Raw genomic sequence first — 15,634 nt, forward strand, 5'->3', positions numbered from 1 at the left:
TGTTGCTTCAGGTTGAGGGCTGAAGGGCAGTAGCCATTTCCCTGTGAGGGGTCCCTCTCCCATAGAGCTGGCAGGCCGGCGCCATCTTTGATGTGTTGAGCCCTCCCGCTACGCTTCCGGCCAAATCTGAATCTGATTAGCCTGGAGAGCTCCACAGCTCTGTCCTGCTGACTCACTGGGACCCCACCCACCCAACTCCCCCAATGCTGGAGACACTTTCTCCAAGAGCAGCCAACCTCACCCACATTGCACTCTTCCTTGGAAAACTATCAGAGTCTGACAGACCCCAGGCGGGCGGCAACTGGCCTCAGTGTGCTCTGAGACTTTTGCTGCATGGCCTCAGGCTCAGCACTGGCACCAAACAGGAATTTACATTAACGTGGTGATCACAACTGTTCCTACTCTCGTGATTCCATGAGAACCTGCCTATGATACACAAAGGCTCTGCTCACTTGGACCAGCAACCAAGACCAGCAGGGCGGTGGAGGTGTGAGTATCTCATATCCTAATGTGCGCAGCTCCCTGTCACAGAGAAGGCCAGGAGGAGGGCCATCCTAACAGGCTGAGAGATGAGGGGAAAGGGAGTGACAGAGATTCCCTCAAGCCCTGTGGGTTCCCAAGGATAAAGACTTCTGCATCTATTTACTAAGGGTTCTACAGCCAGGCACTGCAATCAGACCAGGCAAGTCTAGAGGTGAACAAGACAGCTGAAATCTCCTCTCAGTCAGGATCTTGGCAAGAAATATAAACCCAGTCCAGGAAGGGGCCATTTGCAGAGGTGTGAGCAGGATGGTGGGGCACCCAGCTAGCCACAGCAGAAGCCATTCCACATGAAGGCGTGAAGGGACAAGGGAAGAAATGGTATTCTAAGAGTCTCATGAGAGCTGAAGCTGCAGAGAAACCGCCGTCTGGCTCACTGTGGTCACGGAGGGATCAAGACCCTGCCAGAAACATGATGCCAGAGCAAGAAGGGACAGGAAAGAAATACTCCGACCTCTACCTCCTCCCACCCTTCAATCTCCTGTGCTGCCTCTCTTGGACCAAACTGAACCAGATGCCCAAGGGCAAAAGAGATGGTGCAATCCATGGGTGTCAGCCCCTGAGGCATGGAGCAGGGCAGAGAAAGTCACAGACCAGACGGGAAACAAATGATAATGGAGAAGAAGCAGCCAGCCCTAGAATGTGACCATCTGATTTTCCCAATAAACCCCTCCTGACCCGGGCTTAACAAATCCACTGCTGTTCTCAGGTCACATGCTGGAATGAGAATTCTACTGGTAGGAACAGGCAGATTTGCTTCACTGCTCCCACCCCTTTATGACGTTGTTGATTTTCACGTAGATCCTGAGCCTGTCAGGCCCGCTTGTCTCAGACCCCCGATGTGAGTGAGGCTCGCAGTTCAGGCTGGAGATGAGGACATGTTCGGCATCCCTTCCAGCTCAGGGAGGGAGCTTGAGGGGGCCGCTCCTGGGTAGCACCAGAGTCTGCCCTGACATTAGACCCTCCTTCAGACAAGGAGATGTGCTCTCTTCATAATGGTGGTCCTGAGGACTCAGAGTACACAGTCAACATGAAAGCTATCTTCATAGATTTTCGTTACACCCCAAAAATGACACAAGTCTCCAATTCAACACAGACCTTTTCCTTCCCCACTGAGTTTTCTCCTCTCCTGAGTCCTCCCCCAATCTGGGATGAGCCACTAGAATTCAAAATCATTCCTGGAGAAACTAATTCAGAACTTCTATGTCACTGGAAGAGGCACAGATGGTCCCGGAAGCAATGACTTTGAGAGAAGGGGGATGCATATAAACAAGAGACCTACCACTTTCCATGAGATAACGCTACAGAGATTTGCTGGGTTTCAATAGATTAGCAAACCACATTGGTAACGTCAGCCAGAGCTTGTCTGCACTCAGCATGGATTCAGCAAACCCAATATTACTGCAATTTTAATATCCTACAATTTGCATGTTCCATTCTCCTGGTCAATAATTCCTGACACATATACTCTCCTCCAAATCCAGCAAATTCTTTATAGCCTTCAAGGCCTATCCCATCATTCATCCATTTATTTAACAGATATTTGTCAAAACTGCTTTGTGCAGAGCATATTGCTGGGCCCTGGAGCTACTGCAACAGTGCTGAAGACAGACTTGACCCCTGCCCTGGGACGTTTTCTTCATCCTGCATTCCCTTCCATCTTTGAGCTCTCCCTGAGTACCCGCTCTAATGATCCTCTCACATTTGACCTTCAATGATGACCTTGCCAGTCTGGGATGAGTCCTCCCCACCAGAACAGGAGCTCCTGAGAGACTGAGCCTGTGCCTCGCTCACCATTAACCAGGGGAGTGGCCAAACACACGAGATCAGAATCCAACAACAATCTTTCAAAAAGATGAGGCCGATCGCTTACCCTCAGCCTCTTCATCTGTGTGATGAGTCAAATGTCTTGCGTTGATGCATGTGAAAGCACTTTGCAAACTGGATACCTCTAAGCATCAGTAGGGAATATGCTTTTATTCACCACCATGACTACCCAAAGCAGTTAACTGAAAAGGCACTCCACCCAGCTTTTCTGCAGACCAGGGGGTTGCCGCGTGCTCCTGGATGAATCTCAGCCAAACTGGAGAGACAAAGCAAGTGCTGACAGATCTGCCACCACTGTCACCACTGCATCCCTCCCTGCAGTTAAAAGGTGGGTCAATTACCAGCAGCTCATTTGAAATTATTCCAGTTGTCTTGAGTTTTCTGTGCTGATTGCTTGGGTTAAGAAGTCGCCCCCTAATCAGTGGAAGGGATGCAGGGGCTTCAGAGCACCTTTGTCTGCCGCCCCCATCGAGTCCCAAGCTGGGGGAAAGGGTGTCAGGAACGGGGTGCCAGGGCCTTGGGCCCTTGGTATCCAGAGGTTTTTTTGGGCTGACCTCTGATGGAGGAGCTTGGGAGGTAATCCATTATAGAAAGGGACCCCTGGAAATTTTCATTATGTTAATGCATCCCGTCCATATTTCTTCATCACTAAGGCAGGTTTTCTCACTCTTTGACACCAAAACAGACAGGTGGAGCCGTTTTGATTTGGGCTGCCTAGTTTCTTCCCCAGGGAAGCTGCTTTCGCTGGCTTGCATGATAATTGAATTTCACGGATGGAATCTTCCACATACTTCTCAATTAGGGATATGTACAGGCAGCGAGATTTTTCAGGTGTTGATCTATGATTGTCACTCTTTTTTTACCTTTAAATTAATCTTAATTTCCGCCAGCTCTAAATCCGGCTTTACTAAATAGCATTATTCTGACTTAAATGGTCTAATCTGTTTGTCGTAAACTGGGTACAGCTGAAAATCGTGTATGCAGGAGGCTTCCTCATTAATCATAGCTGACAAGAAGTCAGAAATCAAGAAGCAAAATTGTCTCTGAAGGCAAATTGGGGAAGGATTGGGAAAAGCAGCCAACTAGGTGTGATGGCTGAGCTAGGAGGGCCTGAATGAGTCTGACCTCAAGGTGTGTGGCCCTGGAAGTGCCCCCCTTCTCTGGGCTTCAGTTTCTACCTGTTTTTTTAAATTAAAAGGAAAAGAAGAGGTAGGGGTGGGGAGTCAGATTGACTGAGTCCTCAGGGATATTTTCAGCTTGACATTCTTAAGCCTATACATAACCTCTCAGAAAAATGCCACCAAAAATGGCATCTTGGCATTTAAATGCACAGCTGTTGTTGATTCTTGAGAACCTACAGTCTCCATACTTTACCACAGCACTTTCCAAAAGGAGGAAGGCAAGAGGATTTGGGGTGGCAAAGGAAGACAGGCTTCAGTAACACAGGAAAGCTATGTCCTCTTGTAAGTCTCCATCCTCCTGAGTGCTGCAAGAAGGACTCAGTGTGGCACAGCACTTCTTAAATGCCTCTAACGCAGGCCCCTTCTCCCTAGTTCACAGGAAATGATGCCTCAGGCTCAGCCCCTTTGTCAGGTAGCAGATCCAGTCAGAATCCAACACCTGCTGGGTGGTGGTGGTGGTGGTGTGTGTTTCCCTTGTTTTTCTCCATATAGGGTAGACATTGTTTCCTTTTAAGACATATTTACTAAGGAACTGATTTTAAAGAATATTAAGTTAATACAAAAGCTGTGTGGCTATGGCAAAACTTAAACGTAGCACGTAAATGGTTGGTTTCGCAGTCTCTGGAAAAATATTTAGTGCCTCAGTAGAGGACGAGGCAGTATTCAGGTCCTGGGGAGACAGGTAACAGCATTAGCCCCAGGGTCCGGGCCACACCCACACACACTGGTGCTGGTCACAGGACCCAGCATTCTCGTAGCCCTTAGATCCCTGTGTTTTCACCACTCTGCCCAGTTGGGTGACCAGCTGTCCTGAGGGGCTTCCCTAGACATGGGATTTTCAGTTTTGAAACCAGGACAGTCCCAGGCAAACGGAGAGAAGCTGGTCCTCCCACCAGTGAGTTAACCCAACCCTGAGGAAATGCTATCTCCCCACCTTCACCACCTCTACCCCAGGGGTTGCAGCTGCAGGTGAACTGATTTCCCTTCCCCCTCCCCACACTCTGGCACCCTTCCAAATTCTGGTCTCTGCTTAGCACTGCCTGTCAGTCTTTTATAACCCTCCCCCAATCCCCTCAGGAGCTATTTCACACTTCTCCCGCCTTCCCTAACACCTCCCCCATCCTACACAGCCCTCCCCCCCCCCCCCACAGCTGAGTATGCTCCACTGGAGGCTGCTTCCTCCTGTCTGACCCCCTCTCACTGGACCTACATGCGTGCAGTCTGTCCTGCCCTTGCTCTGACCTTCTGTCCTTGCTCTCCTGTATCTGCAGTCACACCCATCCTACCAGCACCTTCCCTTCAGCTTAATAACACTTGGTCTCAGAGAACACTTGCACACCCTCCTTCATCCGGCTACCACCCTCCCTTCTCCTGCTCCCACCCAAATAGCTCTAAGGAGCTATCTCCACTTCCCTTTCTCGCCTTTTTGAGTCAGTCACTGCACTTTGGCTTCTGCCTCCTCTAAAACAGCTCTCTCCACACCTCTGAAGTCCTGCTAATTGCCAAATCCGGTGGATAGTCAGTGTGTCCTTTATTTGGAGTGTTTTACAGAGATCAGCTGATTTGAGCAAAACTATGTATTGTTAAAGTAAAATAAAATGGCCCATCAACCTAATAAGACAGGTATTCTTTACAGGTATTGTTACAGCTGAGGAAACTGAGGAACAGAGAGGTTAAGTAATGTGCCCAAGGTCACGCAACTACAAGTGCTAGAGCAATGGCTCAGAAGTCTGTGCTCCTCACATTCCCCTCTGCTGCCTCTCTGCTACCTTCACGGCTGATGTCCATTCCCTTCCTTCTAATCTTTGTATCCCCAGCACCTGGGAGAGGGTCAGACCCCCAGGGAGTGCTCAACAAATATTTGTGCGCTGAACTAACTAAATGCCTGTGGCACACTCAGAGATGTCACAGGTGACATCAGAGGCCACCAGTGTGCTGGATGGTGTGCGGGACATGCTCGGAGGGCTCTGATGGCAGGGATGGGAAATAACAGTAACAGCCACAGTGACAGTGGCCACCATTGTTGAATTCTGATATGCACCAAGAACTATACTAAATAGTTTATCTCACTGAGTCTTCAAGACAATCCTCCCAGGTAAGTATTATTCTTAAGTTCATTTTACAGATCAGGAAACCAAAGTTCAAAGAGGTCCCTAGAGAAAGAAAGCCTCAGATGGAGTGTGGTGTGTCTGGGAAGGCTTCCCAGAGGAGGTGCCACCTGAGCAGGGTTTTGAAGCATGAGTAGGAATTTATCAACTAAAGAGCACAGGATATTCCAGGGAAATGGCACAGTGTCTGCAAAGGCTCAGGGTCAAACTAACATGTACCTTTCAGGGAACCTCAGATAGCCTGGGTGGGCTGGAGGTCAAAGAATGAAATGGGGAGTGGGAGAGGTGAGGCTTTCAAGGGCAGCATGGAGAGGAGAAGGAGAGCCTAGACCACAGGAAGGAATTTCAATGTCATGGGGCCATGGCTCTCAAACCGTGGTGCGCCTCAGAATTGCAAAACTGGGGTTCTAGGCCTCCTCCCTACATAATTCGAATCAGTAGACCTAAGACAGGCTCAGGAACTGTATGTGTGTGCACATATAGCTTATCAAGGCTCAGATATTCTTCTGAGCTTTATGAAGTATGATGAACGTACAGTAAACTGTACATATTTAAAGGATACAGTTTGATCAGGTTTGCCATCGGTATATAGCCATGAAAGCATCACCTCAATCAGGAGAGCATATCCATCATCCCCAGATGTTTCCTTGTGTTCTTTGTAATCCCGCCCTCCCACCCCATCCGGACCGATCTGCTTCCTGCTACTATAGATTAGCTTGCATTTTCTAGAATTTTATAAATGGAATCATATGAGATATATATATATATATATATATATATATATATATATATATATATATATATATATATGAAAGAAGCATATATATATATATATGCTGGCTTCTTTCACTCAGCATAATTATTTTAAGATTCATTTTGAGTAGATACATGTTGTTTGTATCAATCATATGTTCCTTTTTATTGCAGAATAGTATTCCATTGTGTGGATGTACCATACTTTGCTTATCCATTTGCCTGTGAATGGGCAAATAATGCTGCTGCGAACATTTGTGTCCAAGTCTTTTAATGGGCATATGCTTTCATTGGTCTTGGGTAAACACCTAGGAGTAGGATGGCTGGATCATATGATGGGTGTAGGTGTAACTTTTTAAGATGTAACTTTTTAAGAAATGCCAAATTATTTTCCAAAATATAAGTACCATTTTATATTCAAACCAACAGGTATTATGTTCAATACAAGGGGTGGAATCTCATTGTGGTTTTTAATTTGCATTTCCCTGACAACTAATGATGATACACATCTTTTTATGTTCTTATTTGCCAACCCTATACATTCTTTGATGAGGCATCTAGTCAACTCTTTTGTCCACTTTTAAATTGGGTTATTTTCGTATTATTGAGTTTTGGAGGTTCTTTATACATTCTGGCTACAAGTCCTTTATCAGATATATGAATTGCAAATATTTTTTCCAGTCTGCTACTTATATTTTTGTTCTCATTACAATGTCTCTTGAAGAGAAGTTTTTACCTTAATCCCACTTATCCAATTTACTTTTGTGGACTGTGCTTCTAGTGATGGATCCGAGAAACCTATGCCTATCCAAGGTCATGAAGATTTTCTTTTGTTCTTCCTTGTCCAACATACATAGTTTTAAGTTTACATTTAGTTCTGTGATCCATTTGAGTTAATTTTTGTATATAGTACAAAATATGGGTCCAAGATTTGGGTTTTTCGTTTTGTTTGTTTGTTTGTTTACTTTTTGCATTTGGATATCTTGTTTGTTCCAGCCTTTGCTAAAAATTTATGTTCTCTCCATTGCACTGCCTTTGCACCTTTGTCAAAAATCAGTTGTCTATTATCATGTGGGTCTATTTCTGGACTCTATTCAGGTTCTTTATTCTTTTTCATTTATCTGTTTTTCTTTATGCCAATATCATGTTTCTTATTACTATGTTTATGTCTTACAGTCAGATAATGTGAGCCCTCCAATTTTATTCTTTTCCAAATTGTTTTAGCTATTCTGGACTCTGTTCATTTTGATATGAATATTAGAATCAACATATCAATTTCTAGCAGAAAGGCCTATTGGGAATTTGATTGGGATTGTGTTGCATCTATAGCTCAATTTGAGGAGAAATGACATCTTAAAAATATTGATTCTTCCAACTTCATTTTTTTAAGTTTCATTTCTCTCAGCAATATGTAGTTTCAGAATATAGGTCTCTCACAACTTTCCTCAGATTTATCCCTAAGTAATATATTTTATATCTCTTGGTACTACTATAAGGGGTAATTCTTTTGAATTTCTATTTCTGTTTGTTCTTAATATGCAAATTACATTGAATTTTTGTAGATTGATTTTGTATCCTGCAACTTTGCAAAATTTGTTTATTACTTCTAGCAGCTTTTTTGTAGATTCCTTTAGATTTTCTACACAGATGATCGTGGTGTGTGAACAAAAACAGTTCTACTTTTTACTTTCCAATCTGAGTGTCTCATTTCTTTGCGTTGCCTGATTGCACTGGCTAAGGCCTCCAATACAATGTTGAATTGAAGTGGCAAGAATGGATATCCCTGTCTTGTTTCCAATCTTAGCAGAAAAGCATTCAGTCGTTTATGATTAAGTATGATGTTAGCTACTGAGATTTTGTAGATATCCTTAATCAGGGTGAGCAAGTTCCTTTTGTTACTAGTTTGCTGACAGTTTCTTTCACCAGGAATAGATTTTGTCAAATACTTTTTCTGTATTTATTGAGATGATTGTGTGTGTGTGTGTGGTGGTTTGTTTGCTTCTTGTTTGTTTTAGTTTGTCAATATGGTGAATCACATTGATTGATTTTTTTTTTTTGATTTTTTTTTTTAATATTTTATTGGGGAAGGGGAACAGGACTTTATTGGGGAACAGTGTGTACTTCCAGGACTTTTCTCCAAGTCAAGTTGTTGTCCTTTCAATCTTAGTTGTGGAGGGTTCTGTTCAGCTTCAAGTTGTTGTTCTTTCAGTCTTAGTTGTGGAGGGCACAGCTCAGCTCCAGGTCCAGTTGCCGTTGCTAGTTGCAGGGGGCGCAGCCCACCATCCCTTGCAGGAGTCGAACCGGCAACCTTGTGGTTGAGAGGACACGCTCCAACCAACAACTGAGCCATCCGGGAGCTCAGCGGCAGCTCAGCTCAAGGTGCCGTGTTCAATTTTAGTTGCAGGGGGCGCTGCCCACCATCCCTTGTGGGAGTCGAGGAATTGAACTGACAACCTTGTGGTTGAGAGCCCACTGGCCCATGTGGGAATCGAACCGGCAGCCTTTGGAGTTAGGAGCACGGAGTTCTAACCGCCTGAGCCACCGGGCCGGCCCACATTGATTGATTTTTGAATGTCAAACCAACCCTGCATTTCTGGGGGAAACCCCTGCTTGGTCAGAATGCATTCATTATTCTTTTAATCTATTGTTGGACTCAATCTCTTTCATAAGGGATTATTCTCTTTTCTTATAATGCTTTTGTCCGCTTTTGGTATCAGGGTAATGCCAGCCTATTGAATGGATTGGGAAATATTTCCTTTCCCCTACTCTTGAAAACTTTGTGGAAGAATTTGTGTTGAATTGGTATTATGCCTTTCTTAAACGTTTTGTAGAATTCATCAGTGTGGGAAGGTTTGTATAACTTACAAATTCAATTTCTTTAATAAAAAAAAAGGTTATTCAGGTTAACTATTTCTCCTTGAGTAAGTTTTAGTAATATGTAGACTTTAAGGAATTTGCCCAATTCATCTAAGTTGTTAAATTTATTAGCTTAAAGTTGTTCATAATACTATTCCCTTATTATCGTTTTATTATCTGGAGAATCTGATACCACTGATATAATGATACCACTTCTTTTATTCCTGATATTGGAAATTTATGTCTTCTCTATTTTTCCCCTGATCAGTCAAACTAGAGGTTTATCATTCTTATTGATCTCAGAGAACAGGCTTTTGATTTCATTGATTCTCTCTACTGTTTTTTCGATATTCCATTTCATTGATTTTTTTCACTTAGATCTTTATTATTTCATTTCTTCAGCTAATTTTATTTTCCATTTCTAGTTTCTTAAGTTGGGTGCTGCGGTCATTGATTTGCGACTTCTTCCTTCTAACATAGCCATTTAGTGCTATAAATTTCCCCATTAAGTACTCCTTTAGCAGCATGCCACAAATTCTGATGTTGTATTTTCATTTCATTCTGTTCAAAATATCTTCTAGTTTCATTTTTCGTGTTTTGCAATCCATGGGTTACATAGAAGTGAAGTGTGTTATTTAGTTCCTAAACATTTGAAGATTTTACAGAGATCTTTCTGTTATTGATTTATCATTTAATTCCAGTGTGATCTGAGAAAATACTTTGTATGAAGTGAATAGTTTTAATTGATTTATGACCCCAAATATAGTCTATTTTGGTAAATGTGCCACATGCACTTGATAAGAATGTGTATCTTGCTGTTAAGAAGAGTGTTCAGTAAATGCCCGTTGGGTCAGGTAGACTTGATAGTGTTCCAGTATTCTATATTCTCCCTGATTTTCTGTCTACTCATTCTATCAACTTTCAATTAAACGGACAGGAGTGCCTCTCCTGATGGAGTGGTAAATATTAAATAATCCCACAAATAAATCTATAACTATCCATAGGGATTCATGCCAGACATTTGATCTGGTAGGAATTGGAGAACAGGATTAAATGTCCTCTCACTCTGAGACTAAACAGCATAGAATCACAGGAAGCCCTAAATAAGGGCTGGCTTCTATTATTATAAGCATCTTATTATTATTATTATTTGTTCTATTATTCATTTTACATTTCCTGAGCACTCACTTTGAGCTGTGCAAGGAGGCAAAGCTGTATGAGATGAGTCTTTGTCCTCCAAGTGGACAGAATATTCAATAGTGTGGGAAGTTCTATAATTAGAAACCAGGAGCCCAGGGAGTCCATGTCTGCCTGGGAAGCAGTAGGGGAGATTCTGGGCTGGGCGTGGAAGTGGGGTGCTTACTGGAGGCAGTGGCAGTGCATTAGAACTGGAAGGACAGGTAGCAAGAGAATTGAAAGATCAAAAGCAAGCAAAACTGCAGTGTTGATTACCCTCATTCTCCTCTGCAGATCTTTAGGAAACTTGACAAATGTGAGGTGTTCCCTCCTCTCTCTAACTGCCTTCCCCATCTCCCAACCCCCCTCCCCACCCCCACCCTTACCCGGTGCACACTCGGTGGTACAGGGTTTTGCTCAGCTGGGCCCCTCGGCCAATTAACACTCTTTGCATCTGAAAAGCTCAAACCAGCTCCTTGGAGGTGTTAGAGATCAGAGTAATTAAGGCCTCTTTCTAATGCAAATCTAAACCAGAAATTGAATGTTTGTCCGCTTGGAAAATTAGGGTCCCGAGTTCTACAAGGAGGCAGTGAAATTCAGTTTAGAGAAGTGATGGCTTCAAGAACTAGAAGCCAAAAAAATAAAAATAAAAATAATAAAAGTTATTTTTCTTTTACAAAAAAAAAAGAACTAGAAGCTAATTTGTTTGGAAGCTCTCTAGAAATATTTGATTCAATTAAATAAAAATGTATCCCCCTTGGGCCGGCCCAGTGGCTCAGGCGGTTAGAGCTCCGTGCTCCTAACTACGAAGGCTGCTGGTTCGATTCCCACATGGGCCAGTGGGCTCTCAACCACAAGGTTGCCAGTTCAATTCCTCGAGTCCCGCAAGGGATGGTGGGCAGTGCCCCCTGCAACTAAGATTGAACACGGCACCTTGAGCTGAGCTGCCGCTGAGCTCCTGGATGGCTCAGTTGGTTGGAGCACATCCTCTCAACCACAAGGTTGCCGGTTCGACTCCTGCAAGGGATGGTGGGCTGTGCCCCCTGCAACTAGCAACGGCAACTGGACCTGGAGCTGAGCTGCGCCCTCCAAAACTAAGACTGAAAGGACAACAACTTGAAGCTGAACAGCACCCTCCACAACTAAGATTGACAGTCAACAACTTGACTTGGAAAAAAGTCCTGGAAGTACACATTGTTCCCCAATAAAGTCCTGTTCCCCTTCCCCAATAAAATCTTTAAAAAATAATAATAATAATTGTTAAAAAAATAAAAAAAATAATTGTTAAAAAAAAAATGTATCCCCCATGGCAGCGGTGATTTTTTAAAAATATTTTAAGGAGGGCACAGCTCACAGTGGCCTATGCAGGGATCAAAACAGCAACCTTGGTGTTATCAGCACCACGCTCTAACCAAGTGAGCTAACCGGCCACCCTGAAGTGATCTTTAAATACCAATCTGATGCCATCTCTCCCCTAGTCTCTGATGCACTTGCAATAAAACCTAAAGCCCTTACCAGTGTCAAGGCCCAACGTAATATGGCCCTTTCCTTTCCCCCAACTTCATCTCATGCCTCTGTATAAAGTGTTTGTGACATTCTGCAATTATTTTATTTATTGACTGGCCTCCCCCACATCATTAAGTAAATACATCCCTGATACTGCTCACCCTGGAGCACAATACATAAAGTTGTCCAAGTGAAAAACAGCTTGATTGCAAATCAGCCCTTGCAATTTGGAATATGCCTGAGAGCCATTCAAAACAGGGCGCATACTGACAACTCCAACTGTTTTCCGCTCAACACCACTGCCTGGTCTCTGCTCATGGTGTCCCGGCCTGGTGTGGTAGGATCACCCATCTCTGACCTCTAGTTGCATCTCAGGGTTCACCCTTCTGGAGAACAACTGCTGTCTCTGGGATGTACCCCTTGGCTCCCTGAGCACTTTGCACAAATGGCTAATTTTTAAGTCAGACACTCACAAACGTGAACCTCCAAATGCCAAGAAAATTCCTTCAACCATGAGAATAAACAGACAGAAACATTTTATGTAACTAAGCCGTTACTCTTCTTTTTCCTATCTCCCCAGTTGGAATGCATGCTCTGGGAAGGCAGGGAGTGCCTTGCATGTTAGGGATGTTCTAGAAACAGAAATATTTGGAAAAAAATGATATCCTGAAACTGAGCCTGTATAGGCTTGGTGACAGCATCATGGGTGCAGAGGTGGAAAAACCGAGATTCAGCCTGGAAGGAGCTCATCGCCCAGCAGGGAGACCCAGAAGCCCAAGAACTCACTTGTTCACTGAGAACTTGAGCACCCCCTGCAGGGGAGTCAGATCCTAAGTGCCAGCACGGGATGTAAGCAAATTCCACCATACAAGTTGGGCGGTGGTAGAAAGGAAGCAAGAAATGACCATCTTCTTATTGTGGGCAATCTCCCCCCCTTCACCCCCCACCCCCAGGAGGGATCCTAGCACCTCATATAGTCACCAAGCACGGTTGGAGCCAGGCATTGTTCTGGGCACTGAGAATACATTAATGAATAAAGCTGTCCTTTGTCCTTAAGTGAATCAGTCTGATAGACGGCAAAGATGGGCAAAAATAAAATAAAAAGAACCCACACTATAATACCATGTCATATGGTAACAACAGACCTAAATATGAGTCCAGACCTCTCGCAGAAGTGAGCATGATTTACCACAGGGGAGAGGAGAGTACGGTGAGACTTCTGGGAAGAGACAGAGGCTGAGCTGGGTTTTGACAGACAAATAAGAGTTTTCCAGGAAAGAAGAGAATGGCCTTCCAGGCCGAGGGCACAGCAGGTACAAAGGCATAGAAATGTGAACGAGCGTGATGCATTTGAAGAGCTACAGGTCATTCGGGGTCATTGTCAAAATGTGAAATGGAAAGGAAGATCTGGAAGAAACGAGATGGGAGAAGTAGCAGGGCCCAGATGCTGGAAGGTTCTGCCTGGACTTTATGCCTCAGGCTACGGGGGGCCAGTGCTGGAGTTCAGGCACAAGAATGATGAATCAGCTTTTGCTTCATAATAAACCACCCCAAATCAGTGGCTTAAAACAACCATCAGTGTTTTTGACTTACGCATCGAGGGTCAGCTGTTGGTTGGCTGATCTTGCCTGAGGTGGTTTGGCTTTTCTCCATGAGTCTCTTATCTTCCTCCTGGGACCTCCAGGCCAGCCAGGGCATGTCTTGCTCGTGGCAATGGCAGAGGCTCAAGAGTGCAAAGGGAGACATGCAAGGTGTCTTGAGGCCTGACCTCAGATCTGTCAAGTTGTCACTTCCATTTCATTCTGTTGACCACGTGAAGTCGTGGCCTCGTCCAGATTCAAGGGCGTGAACCTGCAAAGTCATATGACAAAGGTTATAAAGAACGAAAGAACTGGGTCCAGCAACGCACTCTAGCACAAGTGATGCAATCAGATCTCTGCGTTAGGTCCCTTGGTGGCCATGTGGAGGGTGGGTTAGAGGGGGAAATGCAGGCTCAGATATTCAGGCATGAGCTAAACGAATGTCCCAGGACCCGACAATTCCACAATTCTTTCCTCTACTCCACATACTGGGATCTAGCCAGATCAGGCAAAGGCGGGGGTGAGGGGTTATCTTTTGTTCAGTTCTAAGAGCTCAGCTGAATACTTTGGTGTTTGCAGCGGTGAACAAGCAACCTTTGAAATAAGCAGATAAAGGCTAATATTCCATAAACTAGTGAACAAGGGTTTTCTTTAACTCTCTTGGAAAACACATCTCTGAGACAAAAACAAAGCTGAGCTGCAATATTGGATAAGCCCCACTGATCACAAGAAAACCTAACATAGGTAATTGACTATTGGCAAACGCAACAGAACCAAATAAAGCAAGTAATTAACAATTATTGTGCTCCGAGGTAATGGAACTACAAATCCAGGCTGTCTAGGTGTTTGTCCCAGGCATCGATAAGAACAAAGTGTTTGTTAGTGGGTGAGTAATGCAGGTGTGAAATTCATTTTATTAGACTAGATCTAAAAATAGGCTGAACCAGACAGTGGAAAAGAACAGAATTCATCGCCACTTGCTCACTGGGGCACACAGGGAATAAACTGAAGGCTCTGGTTTTTGTTTAAAAAGGGAGAATTGTGGTACATTGTTTGCAAAAATGACCCGAACTATTTCTCTTCCTGACTCTACACTACTTTGTTGATGAGACTTTGCAGCTCTTCCCATCCAGACATGGAGTCTATGTCCCCACCCCTTTAGACTGTGACTAGCTTTGACAAGCAGACTGTGGCAGGCGTGACATTGTGATAGTTCCAAGCCTATCCCTCAAGAGGCCTCATACACTGTGTCGTGCGGGAGGCCTGTGGGGTCTCTGCTCCCGCTCCCGGCAAGAGAACGCAGGATATGGTGAGGCCAAAAAGGAACACCCACGGAGCCATAGGTAGGGGAGTCATACCACTATATTCTCTCTGGTGGCACTATACTCTCACTGGAGGCTGGATCCACACTGTCCACAAACCGCCATCCACGCTTGCCAGCCCAGCCGCCATCTTCTTGCTAGCCCCCATTCTTTTCCCTTTCTGCTAGCGTAGCCACAGCAGTTATATTAGTGGCCAATGGCTCACTGGTTACAGCTGACGGCCAACTAGCCACAGCTGATGGCCATGCAATCACAGTTCATGGCTATTTACTACCTGAGCCAGCACCTTTCCATGTGAGGCCGAGAGCCTGGAAACTACTTTCTGGGGCTCTGTCTCCACACCCTGCCTCTGGCTCTCTCAGGATGCTTGTCATCCGCCATGTGAACAAACCCAGGGGAGATTGCTGGAGATGAGTTAACGAGTCACTCCAGTTGTCCCAACAGCAGCCCCAAACATGTGACGAGCTCAGCCAAAATCAACAGAGGCAACCTGCAGCTGCCCCACAGCTGACCACAAAAGCAAGAGGAATCCCAGCAGGGTCCAGAAAACCTGCCAGCTAAGCCCAACCTAAATAGTCAAACTACAGAATCTTGAGGTTAATAAAGGGTTGTTATTTTAAGCCACTAAGTTTTTAAAGTGATTTGTTACACAGTAACAGATAACGGATATAGGAATATTCTGCATCAAAACAGATGGGAATAAACTAGCACTTCGATAAAATAATGAACATCACTGCTAGCAATTACTGGGCACCTACTGTCTACCAGGAGCTTTGTATATCTGA

At 44.5% G+C, this 15,634-nt stretch overlaps 1 long non-coding RNA gene across 1 annotated transcript in view; it reads right to left on the reverse strand.

Moving 5' to 3' along the window:
* LOC148754983 (uncharacterized) overlaps nt 1–13,793 on the reverse strand; it is a 116,470-nt gene extending 102,677 nt beyond the window's left edge. Inside the window, exon 1 of the long non-coding RNA XR_016019366.1 lies at nt 13,541–13,793. This is a non-coding gene — a long non-coding RNA (uncharacterized LOC148754983). The remainder of the gene's footprint in view (nt 1–13,540) is intronic.
* Nucleotides 13,794–15,634: the final 1,841 nt, after the last annotated feature.

The sequence above is a fragment of the Rhinolophus sinicus genome, chromosome 16 (genome assembly GCF_057876585.1).
Source record: "Rhinolophus sinicus isolate RSI-liver-muscle chromosome 16, RSI-T2T, whole genome shotgun sequence".
NCBI classification, from domain to species: domain Eukaryota; kingdom Metazoa; phylum Chordata; class Mammalia; order Chiroptera; family Rhinolophidae; genus Rhinolophus; species Rhinolophus sinicus.